The 9,592-nt window shown below is 44.9% G+C and overlaps 1 long non-coding RNA gene across 1 annotated transcript in view; it reads left to right on the forward strand.

Moving 5' to 3' along the window:
* The window catches only part of LOC132207802 (uncharacterized), a 128,099-nt gene extending 118,791 nt beyond the window's left edge, over nucleotides 1–9,308 (forward strand). Inside the window, exons 3-4 of the long non-coding RNA XR_009443841.1 lie at nucleotides 3,987–4,148; nucleotides 9,256–9,308. This is a non-coding gene — a long non-coding RNA (uncharacterized LOC132207802). The remainder of the gene's footprint in view (nucleotides 1–3,986; nucleotides 4,149–9,255) is intronic.
* Nucleotides 9,309–9,592: the final 284 nt, after the last annotated feature.

A 9,592-nucleotide genomic window follows, 5' to 3' on the forward strand; every position in this document is an offset into this window, starting at 1 on the left:
CCTGACCCGCTCACAGGGACTGGGCCCCCGCAGCCCTGACCCGCTCACAGGGACTGGGCCCCCGCAGCCCTGACCCGCTCACAGGGACTGGGCCCCCGCAGCCCTGACCCGCTCACAGGGACTGGGCCCCCGCAGCCCTGACCCGCTCACAGGGACTGGGCCCCCGCAGCCCTGACCCGCTCACAGGGACTGGGCCCCCGCAGCCCTGACCCGCTCACAGGGACTGGGCCCCCGCAGCCCTGACCCGCTCACAGGGACTGGGCCCCCGCAGCCCTGTCCCGGTCACAGCGTACGGCCCCCCGCAGCCGTGTCCCGCTCACAGCGGACTGGGCCCCGCAGCCCTGTCCCGCTCACATGGTATTGCCCCCAGCAGCCCTGACCCGCTCACAGGGACTGGTCCCCGCAGCCCTGACCCGCTCACAGGGACTGGTCCCCGCAGCCCTGACCCGCTCACAGGGACTGGTCCCCGCAGCCCTGACCCGCTCACAGGGACTGGTCCCCGCAGCCCTGACCCCCTGACAGCTATTTGCCACCGCAGCCCTCACCCGATCACAGGGACTGGCCTCCGCAGACCTGTCCCGCTCACAGGCACTGTCCCCCGCAGCCCTGTCCCGCTCACAGGCACTGTCCCCCGCAGCCCTACCCGCTCACAGCGACTGGCATCCGCGGCCCTGATCCGCTCACAGGGACCGGCCCCCGCAGCCCTGACCCGCTCACAGGGACCGGCCCCCCGCAGCCCTGACCCGCTCACAGGGACCAGCCCCCGCAGCCCTGACCCGCTCACAGGGACCGGCCCCCGCAGCCCTGACCCGCTCACAGCGTCTTGCCTCCCATCCCTCTTACACAGGTCACCCCTTGCTCAGAAATGGTCCCAATTATCCATGAACCGGAAATCCAGCCCCCTGTGCCAGCTCCTTAACCATGCATTTTCATCTCACCTATCTTTCTCTGACTTAACTCACTAACATGTGGCACTCGTGGTAACCCATAAATTATTACCCTCTCGGTCCTGCCTTTCAGCCTCTTTGCTAACTCCTTGTACACAGTCCGCAGGATGTCATCCCTCTTTCTGCCTATGTCATTGGTACCAACGTGCACAGTGGCCTCTGGCTGCTCACCCTCCCCCTTAAGAATTTCTGGCACCCAATCAGAGATGCCCTTGACCTTGGCAGCAGGGATGCAACACGCAGCCCTGGTGTCTCAAATGTGGCTACAGAATCTATGCCCCCAACGAATGAGTCTCCAACCACGTTCGCTCACTTGGATTTGCCTGACCCTGTCCCACAGCAGGGTGGTTTGTACCATGGACCTGGCTACTGCTGATTGTATAACTGACCCAGTTTAGTTTTAGATCAGTGTTAACCTTGGTTTCGTGGATAGCCAAGCACCTGAGTCGTCTACAATACAGGAGAAATACATTCTTAAGCTCACGGATTCTGTGACAGTCAAGGACAAGCACTGAATTGTTCTAACCTCATTTCCAACACCTGGCCCATAGCCTTGCATGGCTTGGATAGCACTTGCACGTTTAAAAAAAAAATAAATGTAAGGATGATGTGAGGTTAAGGACATGGAATTTTTTTGATGTGGTCATATTCTCTCTTGTTGGAGCTGATTGCTGCTTAGCACTTGTGTGGCGCAAATGTAACTTAACCTTCATCAGGCCAAGCCTGATCGTAGTCCAAGTCTCACTGTATTTTCTCACCGTTGACTTCACTGTTGGGCCTAACCAACATTTTGTACATACCCTGCCTATTCTGAAACTCTATCACTTAATATTAAGTCTAATAAAGACAAGTATCCAATGTGCCTTCCAAACCACTTCAACGACCTGGTCCATTACATTGGGGGATCAACAGGCATGCACATCAAGATCCTGAGATCCCTCTGATCATTGGTGCTTGTGAGGTCCGTATGATTCATCATGGGCTCCAAAATCTGTTTGTGCTGTGTCACCTGATCCTTATCCCGTTTGTCCTTACATGAAATAATGTTCGCAAACGCTTCTCAAAAATTCTTCCCAATCCTACTTTTTGTAATCATGATACAAGTGAGCATAAAACTTGGAACACGACAGCAACAGGAATGTGCCCTTTGGCCCACCATGTTGGGCCAAACATGACAACAAATGAAATAATCCCTTCTGCCTGTCCTTGATCCATAGTCCTCCATTCCTTACCTATTCGCGTACTGAACTAAAAGTCCCTTTTAAATGCTTTCATCGTATCTGCATCCACTACCACCCCGGGCACTGTATTCCACACTTTTAACATGCTCAGTGTGAAATATTTGCCCCTCACATCTCTTGAACTTCCCCCCTCTCAGCTTAAATGCATGCCCCCTAATAGTGGACACTTCAACTCGGGGGGAGAAATTTTCTGACCGTTAGCTGTATTTATGTATCTCCTAATTTTATAGACTTCTATCAAGCCTGCCCTCAGCTTCTACTGCTCCAGAGAAAATGAAGAGTTTTTCCAGCTTCTCCCTCTCGTTCATACCCTCTATTCCAGTCAGCATGCTGGTAAATCTCTTCTGCACCCTGTCCAAAGCCTGCACGTCCTTAGTGTAATGTGGTGGCCAGAATTGAATGCAATACTCTGTGTAGTCTCACCAAAGTCTTGTAAAGCTGCAATGTGACATCCTGACTCTTGCACTGAGTTCCCCTCTGAATAAAGGCAAGCATGCGATATGCCTTCTTGACCACCCTATCTACTTGTGTGGCTACTGTCAGGGAGTTATGGTCTAGGACCCCAAGATCCCTCTGGACATCACTGCTGTTTGGGGTCCTGCCATTAACTGTGTATCCCTTTCCTTAACACTTGGTCTCCTAAAATGCAACACCTCATGCCTGCCCAGATTAAATTCCATCGGCCATTTCTCCGCTCGTGTTTGCAATTGGTCTGTATCTTGCTGTGTCCTTTGACAACCTTCCATGCTGTCCACAAGTCCACTGGTCCTTATATCATCTGCAAACTTAGTGATCCCCCATCTGCATTTGCAACCAAGTCATTTACACATATCACAAACAGCAGAAATCACATCGATGCGGAACACCACTCGTCACTGAGCTGCAGCCAGAAAAACAGCTTTCCACCACTGAGACGGCAAGAACTGCAGATGCTGGAATCAGAGTTAACCAAGTGTGGAGCTGGAGGAACGCAGCAGGTCAGGCAGCATCAGAGGAACAGGAAAGCTGACATTGTTGATGCTGCCTGGCCTGCTGTGTTCCTCCAGCCCTATACTGTGTTATCTTTGTCAGCCTTCCACCGCTACCGTCTGCCTTATATGGGCAGGCCAAGTCACCATGGATCTCATGGATCTTAATCTTCTGGATGAGCATACCATGAGGGACCTTATTGAAAACCTTCGTAAAATCCATGTATATGTTATCAACTGTTCGATCCGAATTGATCACCCTTGACACCTCCGTGAAAACTTCAACTGACTTGGTAAGACATAACCTGCCTTGCATAATACCATGCTGGCTGTCCCTTATTAGCCCATACTTTTGAGACATGAGACACTCACCAGTCTGTAGTTTCCTGGAAAGTCCCTGTTTTCCTGCTTGAACAGAGGAATGACTTTATCCACTCACCAGTCTCCGCAACCCCTCCAGTGCCTGGCAAGGATATCAGATCCTGTTGAAAGTGGTGTGTTGATGCATTTGTGTCATGATTGTGTTTTGTTTCAGCCCGAACATTGAAAGCAGTGTAAGAATGTCTTTGTGCAGCAGGCGAGGTGTGATGAGACTGAGCCTTCATACAATTGCAAGATGTTGAAAATTTGCCATTATTTATGAAAACAGTGATAAATTTCCATGATCAACATTTCTGTTACACTGCAATGATTATCCCGTGGCATGTAAAATCAGAAAGATACGATAAAATGAGACTGGGTCATATGCAGGGAGAATGTTTGCCTTTCATGTCTATAGAAGTAGTGAAATATTTCCGTGAATCTAAAAGTCACTTTTCCGTTCATTGAAGGACACAATCATCGCCTTGGAAGCTTCATCACGATACTACTTTGCATTTCTGAAGAGGGAAGAAGAAATCAATATGAAAATTCAATTCCATGGTTTTGGAAGTCCCATTGAGAACACGATTCATTTGCGCCGGCATAATGCTCTGACCGAGAAAGAATTGAAGGTGAGTTTGTAGTTTGGAAGATCGCAGCAATTTATGCATCAACTTCTTCATCGATAATGTTCCATTGCTTTCAAACTGCATGTTCCACTCTGCAAGATAATAACTGTGAGAACAAGCAACAGCATCGGTAGGTGGTTTATGGGGAATGCAATGTTACAAAACCCGATCCATTCAACAACATATTTCAGATATGTCAACAAATTAAATATTCCAGCACAGGATAAAACAAGGAAGATGAGAGTGAGGAGGCAATAGCTCTGATGACAAAAGAACAGAAATTTACCTTTATCCATTCGAGCAAAAAAGCAGGCACGCAAATAAATAATCATCTAACAATGCACATGTGCAACGGAGGCTACAGGGGGACTAAAAATGCCGAATTGTTGTCATGCGTATTGCTGAAAGGATGATTGAAACAGAATCTGTGGTAAATTTGAAGAAATACAGATGATGCATCTCAGGATGTTGGAGGAAGAACATTTATGGACTGAGGCAAATTGTATTGCCCTTTTCAGGAGTTATTGGGTTCATAATGAATTGAAACACTTCCTTCTGTGCTGAAAGCTTTAGTTTAGTTGCAGCTGGATGACAATTTCTGTTCCTGGTAGTATTTAGCAAACTGTTAAAAGTGAATGTCACTGCACAGAATTCCAAACATGACTCCAATCAGTAGAGAAAATATCCAAGGTGTGTGATGAGTTGTATCCTCTCATGTTGAACAGCGCAGCGACAGATACAATGGAGGCACTGATGATAATGTTCCAAGAATCCTTAGATTGTGGAAAATTCGCAGAGGATTGAAAGATGGTGAACATAACACCATTATTACAAAGATACTTGGACAAAATAGTAAGCAAGTATTGCCAATTTAGGTCAACCTGGGTAGATGTTCATGCCGGCAATGAAAGATGAAATAACAGGGTACTGAGTGTGCTATAACATCCTACAGAGTGAACATCCTTTCATAACGGGGAAATAATACTTGACAAACTTGCTACAGTGCTTTGAGAAGGAAACAAACATTACTGATGAAGGACCACCAGTTGATGTCGTACATTGAGATTTCAACAAAGCATTTGATAAGGTACAGCTCGTAAGGTGTCTCGAAGGAAAAGAGCCCGTGTGTTCAACGGTAGTATGTTCGGATGGACAGAGGACTGCATCGTTAATAGAAGTAGAGTTGTAGCAGCAAGATGGTAACTGACAAGTCATGTACAGCCACAGAGCGAATGCTGCGGAGGCCGTACACCTCATGTTGACTGGGTTGATTTCGGAAATGGCGGAGGGGATTGCTATGCTTAGGAAAGTTGGGCAGGCAGGGACTACGTTCATTGGCGTTTTTAAGATTGAAAACAATCTTATGTTTTCGCCATTTAAGATTCTTAAGAGGCTTGATAGTGTATATCCGTAGAGATTAATCCCATTTGTGAAAGAGTTTACGACCAGAGGCCACATTTTCAAATTGGTTGCCTACTAATTCAGGGAAGAATTACTTCTTTCAGGTTGCAGCAATTTATTGAACACTTTAGCCAAGAAGGTTTTAGAGGTAATGCCATTAATCATATGCTAGGCTGTAACGGCCAGGTTAATTTTTAAATCAAGAAACAATGATAATGAGAAAAGGGTCGAGGCCTGAAACGTCAGCTTTTGTGCTCCTGAGATGCTGCTTGGCCTGCTGTGTTCATCCAGCTTCACACTTTGTTATCTTGGATTCTCCAGCATCTGCAGTTCCCATTATCAGTGATAATGAGAAAAGGGTAGTCTTTACAGTGGAAGATACTTCAAGGATCCCCTTATTACTAAAGAACACAGGGAGGAATTAAACACATCACTACCACACCATCACTACCATGAGAAAAGTAGCAGTAGACAATCTAATGGAGTGAAAGCAGATTGGACTCTTTGCCGTGATGGTTTACTTTCTAAGATTCTAAACAATGAGCTTCAGAGTCGGTGTCTGCTTTGACTGTAATTTCCCAAAAAGGTTTAGATTCCAGAGAAGCATCTGAGGGCTGGAAAACTGCTGATGTGACGTCCCTATTGAAAAAGGAGAGAGGCAAAAAGAAGATAACTACAACCGAACCAGCCTAACATCTATTGTTGGAAATATGTGGCAATCAACTATGAAGAAAATAGTAGCAGAACATTTGGAAAAATCAGAATCTAATCAAACAGAATCACCATAGCCTGATGAAAGAGAAATTATGTCTGGCTAATTTGTTTGGGTTTTTGGACGAAGTTTTGGGAGGAGAATTAATAGAGGAAAACCAGTAAATGTGTTGTGTTTGGACTTGGAGAAAGCATTGAGAATGTACTCAAAAGTAATAAGCTAAGAGCTGAGGTTTTGAAGGTAGTATATTGCTATGGATCAGTATACTTTGCACGTTCTGGAAGGAGAGATCACATCTCGAGTGAAATGCATCTAGTGAATATATATTTTGGGGAACTTGGTGGCAATCCGGTAAGTCAGTGCAGAGGGTAACAGGTGCCATTTGCTTGCTTTTTTTGCCTTATAGTTCATAAGCATTTTTTTTGAGACAGGGTGAATTGAAGCCAGAATCAGGGACCGAGAGGGTGAACCAGGTTCATTGGTTGGTGATCGCTACTGGTTTAAGAATCTATTATCGGTAGCTTTCAGATTGAAAGTAAATTGGAGAAATATTTACAGGCTACAAACTAAAAGACCAGAATGTTTTCAAATCAAATTAAGAGCGAAGTAATTGAAATGGAGATGCCAGGCCAGATGATGATTTGTACCTACATGACGGGCGAGTGGTCAGGCCCCATACTCCAGCTTAGGGTTGATGAACTGGAATCTCAGTTTTTACCAATCAACAAATCATGTGGGGGACAGTTACTGGGGAATGCTGTGCTTCAGGAGGCAGTCACACACCTTAGATTAACTAGCTGAAACTTGGTCAGTGGCCAATGACAAAGAACAGGGCAGGTGGAAGGTTTCAGGATGTCGTGCAGAAGGAACCTTGGCCTTTGATCTTATCTAACAGGTTTGAGATTCTTTCTTCCTGTGTGGATGAGAGTGCAGGGTATAGGGAAGATGAGTAAACTGACTGTAGCACTGTGGTACAGGGGGACATTGAAGAGGGAATAAAAAGTGAAATGTAGTTATAATCAGAGGTAGTATAGTTAGGGGAATGAACACTGTTCGTTGTGACCAGGATCGAGAGCCTCGAAAGTAGTGTTGCCTGCCTGGTGCCCAGGTTCAGGAGATTCCATCTCGGCTACAAAGGAACTTGAAGTGGGAGGAGTAGAAATCCAGCTATCATGGTCCACACAGGTACCATTGATATGGAAGAAAGAGGAAAGAGGTTCTCCTGAGGGATTATGAGCACTGAGGTGCTGAGGTGAGAAAGCAGAACCAGAATGGTAATAATCTCTGGATTATTATCTGAGCAATTTGGCACGGTGTGAACATAATTATAGATGTACATTGTTCAAATGGTGGCATGGCAGAAATGTGTTTGAATTCATGGGACATTGGCATCGGTATGGGGAAGGAGGGAGTCGTTCTGGTGTTATAGGCTCGACGAGAATCATATTGGGACAAGTATCCTCGCAAAATACAGAGCTAGGTCTGGGGCTAGGGCGTTAAAATAAAAAGTGTGGAGTGGGTGAGCTCAGTTGCATGGAAAATTGTGGAAAAAGTTAGAAGCTGGTAAGTGCTCAGCAAAGTTTCCAGAGCAAGTAATAGGACAAAAAGTTTGGAAATGGTCAGGAGTCTCACTTCAGCTGCAGCAGATAAGAAGGGTGGCTGTAAATGCCAGACTGAAGATCTTGTATTGAATTGCAGGGAGTGTATGAAACAAAGTGAATGAGTTTGTGGTGCAGATTGAAATTGACAGATACATCACTCTGGGTATCACAGAGAGGTGGTTGTTAGGGGATAAGTATTGGGAACGAAATAGCCAATGATTCATGTCCGATAGAAAGAACAGGCAAATGAACAGAGATAACAAAGTGTGGAGCTGGATGAGCACAGCAGGCCAAGCAGCATCTCAGGAGCGTAAAAGCTGACATTTTGTGCCGAGACCCTTCTACTTCTGTGTGTTCATCCTGCTGTGTTCATCCAGATCCACACTTTGTTATCTTGGATTCTGAAGCATCTGCAGTTCCCATTATCTCCGATACAAATGGACAGAGATGCCAGGGTTGGCTTGTCAGTAAGAAATGAAGGAACCAAATGAAGGAACGCGCTGAAGGAACCAAAGCTCTTGTGCTTGTTTATTAATGACTTGGAGGAAAGCGGTGCACGTGCTGTGGCTAAATTTGCAGATGACTGAAAAAATATTTAGAAAGACAAGGCATGGCCCAGAAACAGAGATTTACCAGGATGTTACTTGAATCGGAATGTATTAGCTATAAGGAGGGTTTGGTGTAAATGCTGTGTCATGATACATTTAATGAGATCAACCATGATCTCACCGAATGATGGAGGAATATTCAATGGGCCAAATGGCTTTTTTTGTGAGTCTTCTTGTTTGACAATGCATTCATGAAGGTGTTTTTTTTTCTCTCTTGGATAAGATGTGAAAATGAAATGTATACGAGATAATGGGAACTGCAGATGCTGGAGAATCCAAGACAACAAAATGTGAGGCTGGATGAACACAGCAGGCCAAGCAGCATCTCAGGAGGACAAAAGTGCTCCTGAGATGCTGCTTGGCCTGCTGTGTTCATCCAGCCTCACATTTTGTTGTCATGAAATGTATACACTTCCTTTTCATCTGGGAATAAATAATTGTTCTGAACGATTTCCATTGACTAATAGCAATCTGACAAGCTTCGCAATGTAAAGAGATTTTTAGCTTCTTTTTAATTGTAAAGGTATTCTTTGGAATTAATTTGGCATATATTATTTGCATCTCAGGAAGTATGTTCATCACTGCATCTCAAAAAGTGCTCTGTTGTATGACAGTAGCTTTTTAAAGATCACTTCAATGGTTGTGATTTTGAGTTGCCATAACACACATTAAATTACACTGTTGGCCAATCTGTCCATGATTATTTCATTATCTTATGTTTCAAACAGACAAGGAAATATTGGTGATGCAATGAAGTGTTTGACTCTCAAATATAATTGCTGTTATAGTTTCCACTTGGAAGAAAGATTCACATCAAATTGACTGGTCAAGGAAATGGGACACTGACTGTGAGTACTTTGAATGTTCGAGTTATTCCTAAAATGAAAGTTATGACCTTGATGATTTCTCTTTCATGCAGATATGAAGAGACTCTTTTAAAATATCCTCTCGGTTAGTGGTTCAGGCATAAAAGTGCAATATGTATATTTATGTATATACATGTACATGCGTCATCTGAAAAGATAATGAGTATAAATCACTTGTGACAAGGTGAGAATGAGTTATCCAGATAGTAAGAACTGCCAATGTTGGTGTCTGAGATAACACATTGTGGAGCTGGAGGAA

Source organism: Stegostoma tigrinum, unplaced genomic scaffold (genome assembly GCF_030684315.1).
Source record: "Stegostoma tigrinum isolate sSteTig4 unplaced genomic scaffold, sSteTig4.hap1 scaffold_160, whole genome shotgun sequence".
NCBI classification, from domain to species: domain Eukaryota; kingdom Metazoa; phylum Chordata; class Chondrichthyes; order Orectolobiformes; family Stegostomatidae; genus Stegostoma; species Stegostoma tigrinum.